Below are 12,650 nucleotides of genomic sequence, written 5' to 3'. Positions count from 1 at the left end.
GCTCCTGTTCGAAATATGCAGTGGCCTGAAGTGCTTAACAGACAATAGAGATACCAATTTTTTATGCATCTGTTTAATGCAATATCTTTAAAGTTTTACAGAAAGTGGTGTTTGCGAGCGAACCATACAGGCATGGCTCTGGAAGGTGAAGCTGGCAGCTGACACAGCCATTCACTGACTTGTCATGTGGTCGTGACTCCACGAGATCACATGATACAGCCAAGTTAGTAGCCACTGCATCTTGGATGCATAGTATAATAGAGGCACAAAGAACTGTGAGGTCACTGCAAGAACTGTATTGGGAGAATGCGAAAGCAGTAGCGCCATCTGCCAGTTTCTCGTCCGTTTCTCCATCACTATCAGATTCAGGATGGCGCTCAAGTCACGTGATCATAGCTGCAGCGTTGCAAATAATTCCTTAGCTATCACGTGACCATCTGTATAATGGAGTAGTCCTCCACGTGGGACGTCAATTTCCCAAAGCCCCACACACTGCTTCATTGCCTACCATACTACCGACCGGCCTTGTACTATACTCAACCTGGGAATGTGTGTGTGTCGCCACCTAGAACACCACTGGTGACAAAATTGTGGTTCACATGTTTGAGTACAGGGCTCTGAGTGGTGTCAAACGAATCAGCACCACAAGACTCGCATAACTGTTTTTTGAGCTGAATCCTAACTTTGCGAGGGAATCACACTGACGACATTTGGCCTTTGAAACTGTTAAGGGGGTGCAACCTTTGGGGGGTCATGGTGGGTAAACCATTGGTCGTAGAGAGATGCAGGTGGTATCAAACCAATTATCATTGTTTCATGATGTACACATCGGTACAAAAATTGAGACCATCTCTAGCCAATGCTCTTTGGTGGTCAAGCTCATTTTTACTACCTATAACTCTGTATGTGTCGCTAAGTTGTCTATCACTAATTTGATTATATTGATTATGGTATCACTAAGGATACCACTAATCTTTATCATTAATTGTTATCATTATTGTTTTATATTTTTATTATCATTAATCGCTACTAGGAATGCTCAGTGACTTGATATGACGCCACGTGTTGCGACACATTTTGATGACAGATTTTGCGGACACAGCATAACCTGGTAAGGTGTTCGCCTTAATAAAAGAGAGTGGTTAAGCCAGTAGCAAAGTGAACGAACGAGGATCCGCTAAGGGAGCTGGCAAACGAGTCGATAAAACGCTGTTGTTGCATTTAAAGGTGGAGCTTAAATGCCTAATTTTTTAATCTTTAAAATAGCATGCAAAACTATAGTGTACATGGATCGCAGACTGGAATGCGCCTACAAGAGCTAAATAATTTATAATCGACTCTTCGGTTTCAAATGTCTGCTGTGACGTCGCAGCTCGCGTCACCTGAGTCATGAAAAGAAGAAAATCGGTCCTTATTAATTTTTTTTGTCCGATTCCAACTCTTGGGCAGGCTTGTGAAAGAGTAGTTGCGAATTGAAATGACCAAAGCAGCGATCGCACTGCGTGTTTTTTGCATGCCTGACGCCCTGGCACATTTGATACGTCACAGCCGTCGCTTCGTGGTCGAAACTGAAACAAAATGAGTGAAAATTTCATTGACAAATTATTTACTACTTTTTCATGCAATTCACGTCGTTGCCCATGTTTTCTAATGGGCTGAGCATTTCAAAGCCAGCACATGCAAGTGAAGTTTGGTGTCTCTACTCTTTGAAGCGCCCGCGAACATCGCAGTTATGCAGCGCTGCTTGCCCCGCCCTGAACTACTGCTGCCTTCTGTGACTCAGCATCACACGACAAAATAATAATAAAAAATTAATAAGCGAAAGGTTCACTATGCTTGCTTTGCCATGAGGTTTACTCCGATGTCCGACTCTGCCAGACGATAAACATGTTTGTGGCGAACATTCATTACTAGCACGCAGAACTAGACGGAACAGCTTAGTGACTGGAGAATATCAAATCACTGATGTCCTTTCTAATATGCGATTTACGGTGACAGCATCAAACTGAAAGCATTATAAACGGTTTAGCAGCGCAACAAATGTCGTAAAGCTGGAAAAATTTACAACTGATCGCTTATATAAGCGGTCAAGGCATGTGGACAAACGCAAATGAAGCACATTTTTTCTGTAACATTTTTCACGTGCTGCCTCTTTGAAACCCTGAAAGCCATGGCTGGTGTTTGACGCCAGTGCATTTTTGTTTTACTTGGGCGAATAATGCTTTCTTGTGTCCGGTACAGAAGGTGTGATAGCAAGTAGAATGGAAAAGCGTGATCCGTTTACTCATGTCCGCGCCTCACATGACCTTGACAGTGGTTTACTCATGACAGCGCCTCACATTGACGTCACTTCACATGACCTTGACAGTGGTCAACAGGCCCCTTGATGGCCTACATGACTGTACCCTGAAGTCACACAGCGACCTCCAGGTCACGTGACCTTGACAGTGGTTATGGGCCACTTGGTGGCCAAGCGACTGTGCCCTAAAGTCACATGGCGACCACCAGGCTTAACACAGAAGTATGACCTTTAAATCTCCCTGAAGGTGAAAACCGTGCATACCCGACGGTTCGAACTACCTGAGTAGTGAAACTCACTTCAAAAGTAAATTGTAAGCCTGGCTGCTTAGCGCATAAACCTGCCGGTTTACTGCTCTGATTTGTTTCTTGCTCACATATCGCGAGCAGTACTACTCCGAGCGGTATTTTGCTGTTACTTTTCTGTGTGGGTTTATATGTGGCGACGATTTCACACTGTTGAACGCTGCAGTGGGCGAAAGCCTCATTGGCCATGGCACTAGCAGGACTGCTAATAACGCGCGCGCGGGCGTTAACAGCACAGCACAACGCGCGTTAGCGGAGCGCCATTCTATATCGAAAGTGTCACTATCCCCCTTACCTCAAGTAATTTGATTGGTGGAAACGCCGGAACCAGAAGTGGTAGCCATTTCCGGTTCTTGCGTTTCTATCAGTCGTATGACTCCAGAGTCCGTATTCCGATGTGTCGTTATCGAAGGTGTCGAATCATCTGACTGATGGAAAAGCGTACAGGAACCAGGAATGGTAATGACATCCGGTTCCGATGTTTCTACCAATCACATGACTCGGGGACGGAGAGTAGCGACATTTTCGATAACGCAAACTCGGATTACCGACCCAGTTCATGGAGATAACGACGCTCCTGGAAACGACGAGAATTCGGATTAGGTACCCTGCTTATAAGTGTGAAGGCTCCACCATCTTATCTTTGATCACGAGATGGCTGTGACATCGCCCCAGCAGTGTTGTCGGATTACACTGAAGCTTGGCTGAAGGCGGGCTTTGTAAACCTCCTCTTGTCGTAAAGTGCCCGATCCCCCCTCCCCCCCTATTTAGGCGTGCCGCTTCTGCCGTGAACATTCGGATCTAAGTCGGACGTCAAGTAGTCGTCTGATGAACCAGTAGGTTTAAACTTGTTATAATCAGAAAGAGGCAACTCTTACTCAAATATGGGGCTTTCATAAGCGTGAAAAGACCTAAAACAAAATCAAGGTGTCAAGTGAAGATGACTCTATTTTTGACATGTAGGGATTTGGAGTTTCAGGAGTGGCTTAATTGCTGCGGTGGTTCAGCGGTTTCGGCGTGGGGCGCTGCGTACGAGGTTGCATGATCTAATCACCATGGCTGCATTTCGATGGCTGCTTAACTTAACATGCGCACCTGACATCCGGCTCACTTGGTGTTTATACCCGTTGCGCTGACACTGCTAAAACTCTCTGCTGCTGCATTATACTACAAGTATAACAACTTAACTGGGACGAAAAACCCGGCAGCGGCGCGTCACACATTTGTCACCTGCCAAGGCCAGTACAGTGTACACGTAAGAGCGGGCTGCGACTTGCCATGGTTAGTAGGTGGAAAAGACATCATCTCTTCCTCTTGTCTGGGCGAGGAGGGAGGGATCACAGGGTGGCTACCGCGGGAAGATTTTAAGATTCTAATCAATTTAAGATGTGTCTGTTGTGATGCATGTAGCTATGTGCCATCATGTATTGCGCGCGTGTTTTTGTTAGTTTCGTTTATGAGCTCCCAAAGCGACTCAGGCTTTGAGAGACGCCCATATAATGAGGACTCCAGATAATTTCAACCTCCCGGGGTTCTTTAACTTTCACAAGCATACAGAACTTGGAGAGTTGGAGTTGTTGCGTGTTTGAAAATTAGCACCAAAAGGGCGACGAGAGAAATGAGACACGCGAGCGCTAGTTTTATGACAACTGTATTTTGTTGGGAACATTACAGAATATATGTTGTGGGTGCACTGATGCCATATACGCAGTACACGAGCTCTTTGCGTTCCGCCTTCATTTAAACGCGGCTGCTGCGAACGGGATCGAACCTTGGCCTCTCGATCGGTTCAGGGGTCGAGCTGTCGAGCGCCCCAACCACTCACACCATGGCATGGTGTAGTAATTCATAGCATGTGTTGTTATGCTGTGGCATTGTTACAGCCAGTGGCAGCAGGGTGTCTTTCTTGTGTTTAATGCGATATCAACCCATAAAGGACAAGATATGGCTTGGTTAGTCATAAAAATCGATGATCAGGCGATACGGTGATGACGTCATGGGGCCATTTGACATGACCAAATTGGCAGATGCGCAATTGTCACGTGATGAACGAGTGCGGTGACGGATTCGGAGCAGTTGGCAGCTGCGCTTGCGTATGTGCAGCGCGTTTAAGCTGCTCCGCACGTATGGCACTGAGCTAGCAATGCTGCGAGTGCCTCTGCCATAGTGGATAATCGCTGCACTGACATCGCGCAGTACACGGGCACCTTTCGTTTCGCCCCCATCGAAGCACGGCCTTCGCGACAGTGTTCTAACCCGATTGTCCCGGCTCAATAGTCGGGTGCCCTGACTACAGAGGCACCGTGGCGAGGTGCAGTATAGTGCACGACATGTGCGGTTGTGTGACAGCTAGGACGAGCATCATGTAACGGATTAGGAGAAGCATATGGTGTGTGATCATTAGACTTTAATTCTTTACCATTCTGAACACATCATGTAATCTTTTGTTCCGTTATTTCTTTAATTAGCACTATAATATTGTTACGGACGAGAAAGGAAGAAGCGGGCAGTGGCGCGGGCTGGAGCGCTCGCGCTAGGCCCGCTAACATATTCATTAAACGTCATCTTACGATCATCGAACATCTTCTCTCTGTCCTCTGTTATCCTGCTTTCATCAGCTTGCCGCCCCGTAACATTTGGTTGGAGGTGCGGGGTACTTCATAATCACCCCCTCATCCTGGTCCGGAGCTTCGGCACCCCGCGACCTCTTGCGCCGTCGGCTGAAGGTTAGGAGGCATCGCATGGCTGTTCCCCAGCCTGCCGGACCCAGCCGCTAAGCCCGCTAACATATTCATTAAACGTGATCTCACGATCATCGAACATCTCCTCTCTGTCCTCTGTTCTCCTGCTTTCATCGCCTTGCCGCCCCATAGCAATATACTGTACTAACAGCAACAACACAGCAGTGCACCGGCTCCGTTTCGTAGATGCGGTCGGCGGACTCTAAAACTCGTCGTCATTGAGGGACTCATTTAGCGGTAACCGGTAACCATAGGGTTACCTATTAGCTGAATAGGTAACCCTATGTTAGCTGGGCACCAGTCGGGCAATTAGATGAGCTGTTTGCTTGACCCTGCACCATATATCCATGCATGATATGGCGTTTGTGTTAGAAGTGCCTGCCTTTGTGCTGCGAAAATGTCACAGCTAGCGTTCATTTTAAAGCCACAAGAATCTTGGAGCAATGTGAAGTTAGCGGTGTACGAATAATGCCAATGAGTTTCTGCTCGATGCCTGTGTTTTGTCCTGTCCGTTCTAAAACATACTATTCGAACTTATCCTCAAATTAAGCCCCTTCTTGAATAACAAAAAAGTAAAAGGTCTAGGACAACCTTTCTCATATTTCTCTAGAAGCAGCAGTTTATGGTAAGAGTCAGGCTTAACCAGACTTTTTAAGCGTCTGTTCCTGGTGCAAGGGTGGGGTAAAATTGGACTTTACCCGAAAACGAATGGCGTTAAATATGGCCACGGCTTTGTCGTGCTCAGCTGCTACATTAGCCGCGATACTCAGCCTGCTCACCACAAGCTGTCTGCGCGGTTTCGCTGTCTTGAGCGTGACAGTCGAACCAAACTGTGCTCGAGACCATGCATGACGTCGGCGGCTTACTATACCCTTGAGCTTGCACCATGCCGACGCCTTGGAGTGACCAACAAAAGGGCGTCTCACAGAAGCATTTTATGATGCCCTGAGGCAATAAACATCGACAAAAAAAAAAATGAAGGAGCATTTTAGTGCAGAAATTCATACTAGCGTTTTTATGCGAAGCATATTGCTAGAGGTAAACCACAGCCCTTCGTGACGGTTACACGCCGTGCAAAGAATGTGGAATGCTACGTCACACCACGTGATACGCTGACGTCACGACAGAGGACAGACGGGGGTCCAGCTCGCGCCGTCGGCTGCGGTTGCACGCCGTGCGGACCACGTGGTGTGGTGACGTCACACCACATGATACGCTGACGTCATGACAGAGGAGAGACGGGGGACCGGCTCGCGCTGTCAGCTGCGGTTGCACGCCGTGCGGACCACGTGGTATGGTGACGTCACACCACGTGATACGCTGACGTCACGACAGAGGAGAGACGGGGGGCCGGCTCGCGCCGTCGGCTGCGGTTGCACGCCGTGCGGACCACGTGTAACCAAGGAAAGAAAAGTTTAGCCAAGTGTAACCATGGAAAGCCGAGTTTAGCAATCAATATGCTTCGCATCTGACCAGGCTTAACCAAGCTAAGCCTAAGCCATTTTTTTTCAACTGCTCATGAACGCTAACACCGTTCTTAACAGTCGCAACGAAAAATGTGAGCATATATGTAAAGGGATTGAATGAAGGCTTTTGGGAAAACAATTACATGATTGCACTTAGCTTCGCATAAGAACTTAATGGCGAAAGCCTTTCCTCCTCCTTCTCTTCTTCCTTTTTCTGTCTACCTTTTCTCTTCTTCCTCTATCTCGCGTGTTTATGTACTCGTTATAATTTCATTATTTTCTTTTCTTTGGCTTCGTCGCCAGAACCTATTGCATCGTCCTTACGTGGGAAATTATGTTGACGTCAGAACCTATTGCGACGTCTCGCTGCCACATCGCGTAGACCATGAGCCTAGAAAGGCTTCCGCGTTATTAACGCTGTGTTCGCTTGTCGAAATTCAGGCAGTGAATAAGTTGACACTCAACGCGCCGCTTTTAGGCAACTTCCATAGAAGGCTCATTCGGAGGACTTCAGTAGCGAAGATGCAACTTGACAGTTTACGTAACACAGCCGCAAAGGCGTCAGAAAGAGCCGGCGCCTTTTCACGAAGTCAGGTTGTTTGTCCGACGACTTCGTGTTGCATATCCGCCATATTTTTCTTTATCAGCGCGGATGCCCATGCAACCGAGTGTGGGAAACATTTAAATTCGCGGAACTATAGACGGAGCGCTTCCTCTCAGTTGTCGTCCTTGGTTCAAGTGACCACCCTCGTGACTGCCGAATCTGGCATTCGTGCGTCTTACACAATGATAGAAGTGGGATAGTAAACAATGTTGCTTGCGTCGCTCTTTGCGTCTGAAAGCGTGCTATTTCGTGTTGCATGCATACGCAAACGCGTCGTGGGAATTGGCTGGCGCGTGCGAACCAAATGGATGATCGTACAATTCATTTCTTGACCTGTGAGCATAAGGTGTTTGGCAAAGAAACTTCGATTTGGCAAGCATCACGATATCGCGCTCAAGCAGTCACCGCGGCGTGCCTGCATAACCTTGCCCGAGATCTCGACGATAGTGGTTTAAGTGCTGCTGTCGATTTAGATTTGTACTTTGGCATCGAGGAACGTGCCATTGATAAAGACCTTAAAATTCCATGGGAAAAAAGAATGAATGCGTTTGTCGCTTGAGAGGTTTGCAAAGAGAGTCATTTAAGGAGCACTTACGTTGATTGCCAGCAGGACTAAGTGAGCTGGTAGGTAATGATTGCAGAAGGCTGTCGAAAATCGAGGGACAGGGGTTTGGAAGAAACAAAAGTTATATCAAGAAGTATGCCGTATATTCTAACGCATTTTGTTTGGATGATGTCGCCAAATTGAATGCATTTAACGTGTCAAAAACGGTTGTTTTGTAAAGAATGGACAATTTTACAACCTTCCAAACAGCGCGAAATGATTCCATTTTCTGCAAACAACTTATGTCTTAACGGCTCTGGGAGCCCTGAAATATTTTAGAAACGCAATCACACTCTGTTTTAGCCAGGCAAGATCTTGACGCGCCATCTTGATACGTTTACTCTGTCGCGGTCATGGAGGTAGCGGTTAAACATTTTCTTTTCTATTCGAATTTTTCTATTTTCTATTTTTTCTTCTATTATTTTCTATTGGAATGAAATTTGAATAGACTAACGGAGTGAAAAGATAATGCACACTGCGAGTAATTAAGATCTAACAACTGAATACCTTTAATGCACTTGTCCAGGATGTATAGTTCAGTTTGGTTGGGGTCCCACAGCAGCGGTTCCGAGACATCGTATAGTGGAGGGCTCCGGAAATTTAGACCACCTGAGGTCTTTAACGCGTACTGAAATTGCACAGCGCACAGGTGCCTTGGTTTTCACCTCGATCGAAAAGCGACCGTCACAGCCGAGATTCGATCCCGCATCCTTGGGCATGCACAGTAGCTGAGCGCCCTTTCCACTGCATCACCACGACAGGACTGTCCAGGATTTATGACACGTGGGGTTTAATGCCTCGAAGTAACTCGGGCTCGAAGTACATGTATCGGAGGGCTTCGAATAATTTAGAGCACTCTGAGATTAACTACGTGCTCTGAGATTGCACAGCGCACAAAATTTCGCCTCTCAACGAAATGCGGTAGCCGTTGGTGAATTCGAACCGACGACCAATCAGCAGCCGAATGTCAAAGTTACTGAGCCACCGCGCTGGATTCCAGACAGGATACTGTACTCCGTACTCTGCAGGTGACGTGACTGCCAATAAGCAGCGCTTGGTGCGGTTCAATTCAACCGTCAAAAAATTTTAACCCTGGATCCGTATTCCGAGTTTGCGTCGCCATCGAAAGTGCCGCTATCTCCCCGATCTCGAGTCTTGATTAGTGGAAACGCCAGCACCGGAAGTTGTAATGACATCCGGTTCCGATCAGATGACTCGAGGTCAGTGAAATAGCGACACTTTCGATGGCGACGCAAACTAGGAATACGGACCCTGCTAAACCTATAGTTAGAAGAAGCGAAAGCGTTGTTTATCTTGGTTTTGCTTCGGTTAGGCTTAGTTTTAGACAAAGACATACGGTCTACAAAAGGGAACAAGAGGGGGCACGTGATGCTGTGTTTGCCGTCAAAGGTCAAGCGGTGGTATACGCCATAAGTGGTACCATGGTTAAGTACACTGTGATAAATGGCGTAGCGAAGCTTTCGCTTTAAAGACCACTCTTTGACACCCTGCAGCTATGTGCCTTTTGCTGGACTCTCATAAGGCTTGGACACCCACCATCGTCTGATACCCAAGGGGCTGAATATATAGCCTCTTGCACGAACGCGGTAGTTTTTGTTTGCGACATACCGCGACTCACTTCTAATTTCCGCGACATTCGAGCTCACTTCAGGACAGCACACAACGCACTTTCAAAGAGTAATTAACTCCGAATGTGTACGCGCGTAAGCGCTTTACTTAGCTCCACAGTCTATGGCTGAGCTCGATAACCTCAGCTTCTTTCGAACCCACAGAATTGATTATTAGAGCACGCGTGCATTGCAACGAGACGCAGACGCTCTTGATGTAGCGTACACTTACCTTTCGGTTGGGGTACGAGGAATAGTGAAGAGGCAGAGGACGCGGCTGGCCAATGTGACCTGAACAGACACTTCTACATAGCAGCGTGAAATACTCTATTGTTAAAGCACGCCAAGCAGTTGAAATTATTTCGGAGGCCTCCACTAAGGATCCACTATATATATCCCCGTTCTTTCACTCCGACGGTTTCTTTCACTCCGACCCTTTCACTCCGCTCTTTGGTTTGAGCGGCGATAGCAGTCAATGATATTGACGTAATATGCCTGGTCCCAACGAATATATTAGAGCCAGGCGAATACCGTCAAATTCAGGTCAGTGACAGGCTGCTCCAATCTTTGAAAAAAATCTCGCTTAACCACTTCAGACCATGATATTTCTGAATCAGCACTTGTGTTCATAAATGAAGGTTATTTACAAGTATAAAATACTGCTGAGCATATATATAGCGGCGAAGGAGCGTTGCAAATGGAAATTATGCACGCGTGCTTCTCGAGAACGGATCTTGAGTGCGAAAGGGCAGACAACTGTGACGTGGTCCGAATTCACAGATGCCGACCTTGGCCTCCTTGTCTATAGTTCTTTCAGAATCGCGATTATGCACACTAATACAAGTTAAATACGTTTCTCCATTTCAAAGTGAGGAGCGTAATTACAAATTTTGATGGACTTAGCCGGTTTTTAGTGCATGTACCAGTACCACAGCTTTCTTTATAAGCCTAGGTGGTTCCCTGTGAAAACTGAAATATATACCCCATTAATTCTGTCCCAACCTCGCATTGTTAATAACCGCAGAAGTATGGTAGGTCTGCACATCAGAAAGTCTTCTGTACATCATCATTACCATCATCATCATCCTGACGATATCCACTGCAGGGCGAATGTCTCTCCCATATTTCTCCAATTAACCCGGTTCTGTGCTAGCTGCATCCACTTGACCCCTGCAAACTTCTTAACCTCATCCGCCCATTTAACTTTCTGCCGCTCCCTACGACGCTTTCCTGCGGAATCCAGTTTGTTACCGTAAGCGACCATCGGTTATCCTCTCTTCGCACTACATGACCTGCCCATTTCCATTTCTTCTTCTTAATTTCCACTAGAATGTCAGTAACTTGAGTTATTTCTCTGACCCACTCTGCACGCTTCCTATCTCTTAATGTTACCCCTACTATTTTTCGTTCCATAGCCCTCTGAGTTGTCCTCGACTTAAGTAGAACCCTCTTGGTTAACCTCCACGTTTCAGCCCCATAGGTGAGTACGCGTAAGATGCAACTGTTGTAAACTTTCCTATTGAGCGATACCGGTAAGCTGCTAGTCATAATCTGCGACTGCTTGCCAAATGCCCTCCATCCCAATCTTATTCTTCTTGGATATTTCCTTGGACATGATGATCGTCAATCGCTTCACTCGTCCGTCAGTCGCACATCGGAACTTTTGCTGAAATTGAAAGTGTCGTGGTAGGCGCTGTATGTAAAAAGCCGTGAGAATCGCATGATTCGCATGGCCTTAGAGGATGTTTCGAGGATTTGACATCGCACACCTATATTTGTGTGCATAATAGAAATGTACAAAAATACAGTTATCTTAGACGATACTAGCATTAATATTTAGGCATCAGCCGCAGCAGATTCACTGACCTGCTATTTTCTTAGATTTACGAATTTTATACCACTCGTAGATGAATTTTGGACTTCAGCGCGGCATATGTCTCTACGTGTTGTGCAATTTTGTGCCACATTGTCTTGCTGGAGCGTATGACACAGCTTTGACAGATCACAGTGCCGTTGCCTTTTTATGCGCGGTAGGAGGCAATAATAATAATAATAAAAAGAATACCGCCTAATGGGAATTTGCGCAGAACACCGATCACCAGAAATGCGCAGTTATGCTCTCTTTAGTCAACTTTGAAGACTGGGCTGAAACCAATGCGAACGTAGAATTACATTAGAGAGCGTTTCACTCGGAAAACAACAACAACAACATAATATACACGCTCAGTATGCCTTTGGATGATTGAAACCGTGCTAAAGTTGATAAAAGCACCAAATCAAAAGTGCAAACAAGAATTGATAAAGAAAGCTGTTCCTTCTATGCGTAAACAGAAAATGTATTATTTCAGCAAGAAAATAAACTCGTTTGCATTGGCCGGCTACTTTAAGGAACTATGCGCTATAACAAACTTGGCACCCAAGATGAAACAAAATGAAAGAAACCGTGTAAACAGGAATTGATAAAGAAAGCTGTTGCTTCTATGCGTAAACAGAAACGGCATTATTTCAGCAAGAAAATAAACTGGTTTGCATTGGCCTGCTATATTAAGAAACTATCCGCTATAATGAACTCGGTAATCTGGCCTATACTGCGTCAAACTCGACTCTTTCCGATTTGCATTTTCCACAGTTCTTATCAGACCGGTTTAGCGACCACTTTTGCTCAGTGGGTACTGATTTAAATTTGAGTGAGTCTTACACGTTAACCTTCTCTGCCTAAGTATCGTTAATCTACTTTCGGTTTCGCAGAAATGAGCAGTGACTGAGTAATCATTACTCAGAATTTAATGGATACCTGAGAAGGCCAGTGGCCTAGATTCTGTTCCGATATCCACCATAAAAATAATAACGGCGTTCTAGCTACTACGTCTAGACTTCAATAAAGTGCTCCACTTTGGCGGATCAGGGGTTAGGGTCCTCGACTACTGTTCCCAAGGACGCGGGATCGAATCCCAGCCACGGGGCGGGGACCGCTTCTGAGTGGAGACGAAAAGCAAGGCGCCC

Source organism: Amblyomma maculatum, chromosome 1 (assembly GCF_055883805.1).
Source record: "Amblyomma maculatum isolate TAMU_Amacu chromosome 1, ASM5588380v1, whole genome shotgun sequence".
NCBI lineage: Eukaryota > Metazoa > Arthropoda > Arachnida > Ixodida > Ixodidae > Amblyomma > Amblyomma maculatum.
This window is presented reverse-complemented; position numbering follows the sequence as displayed.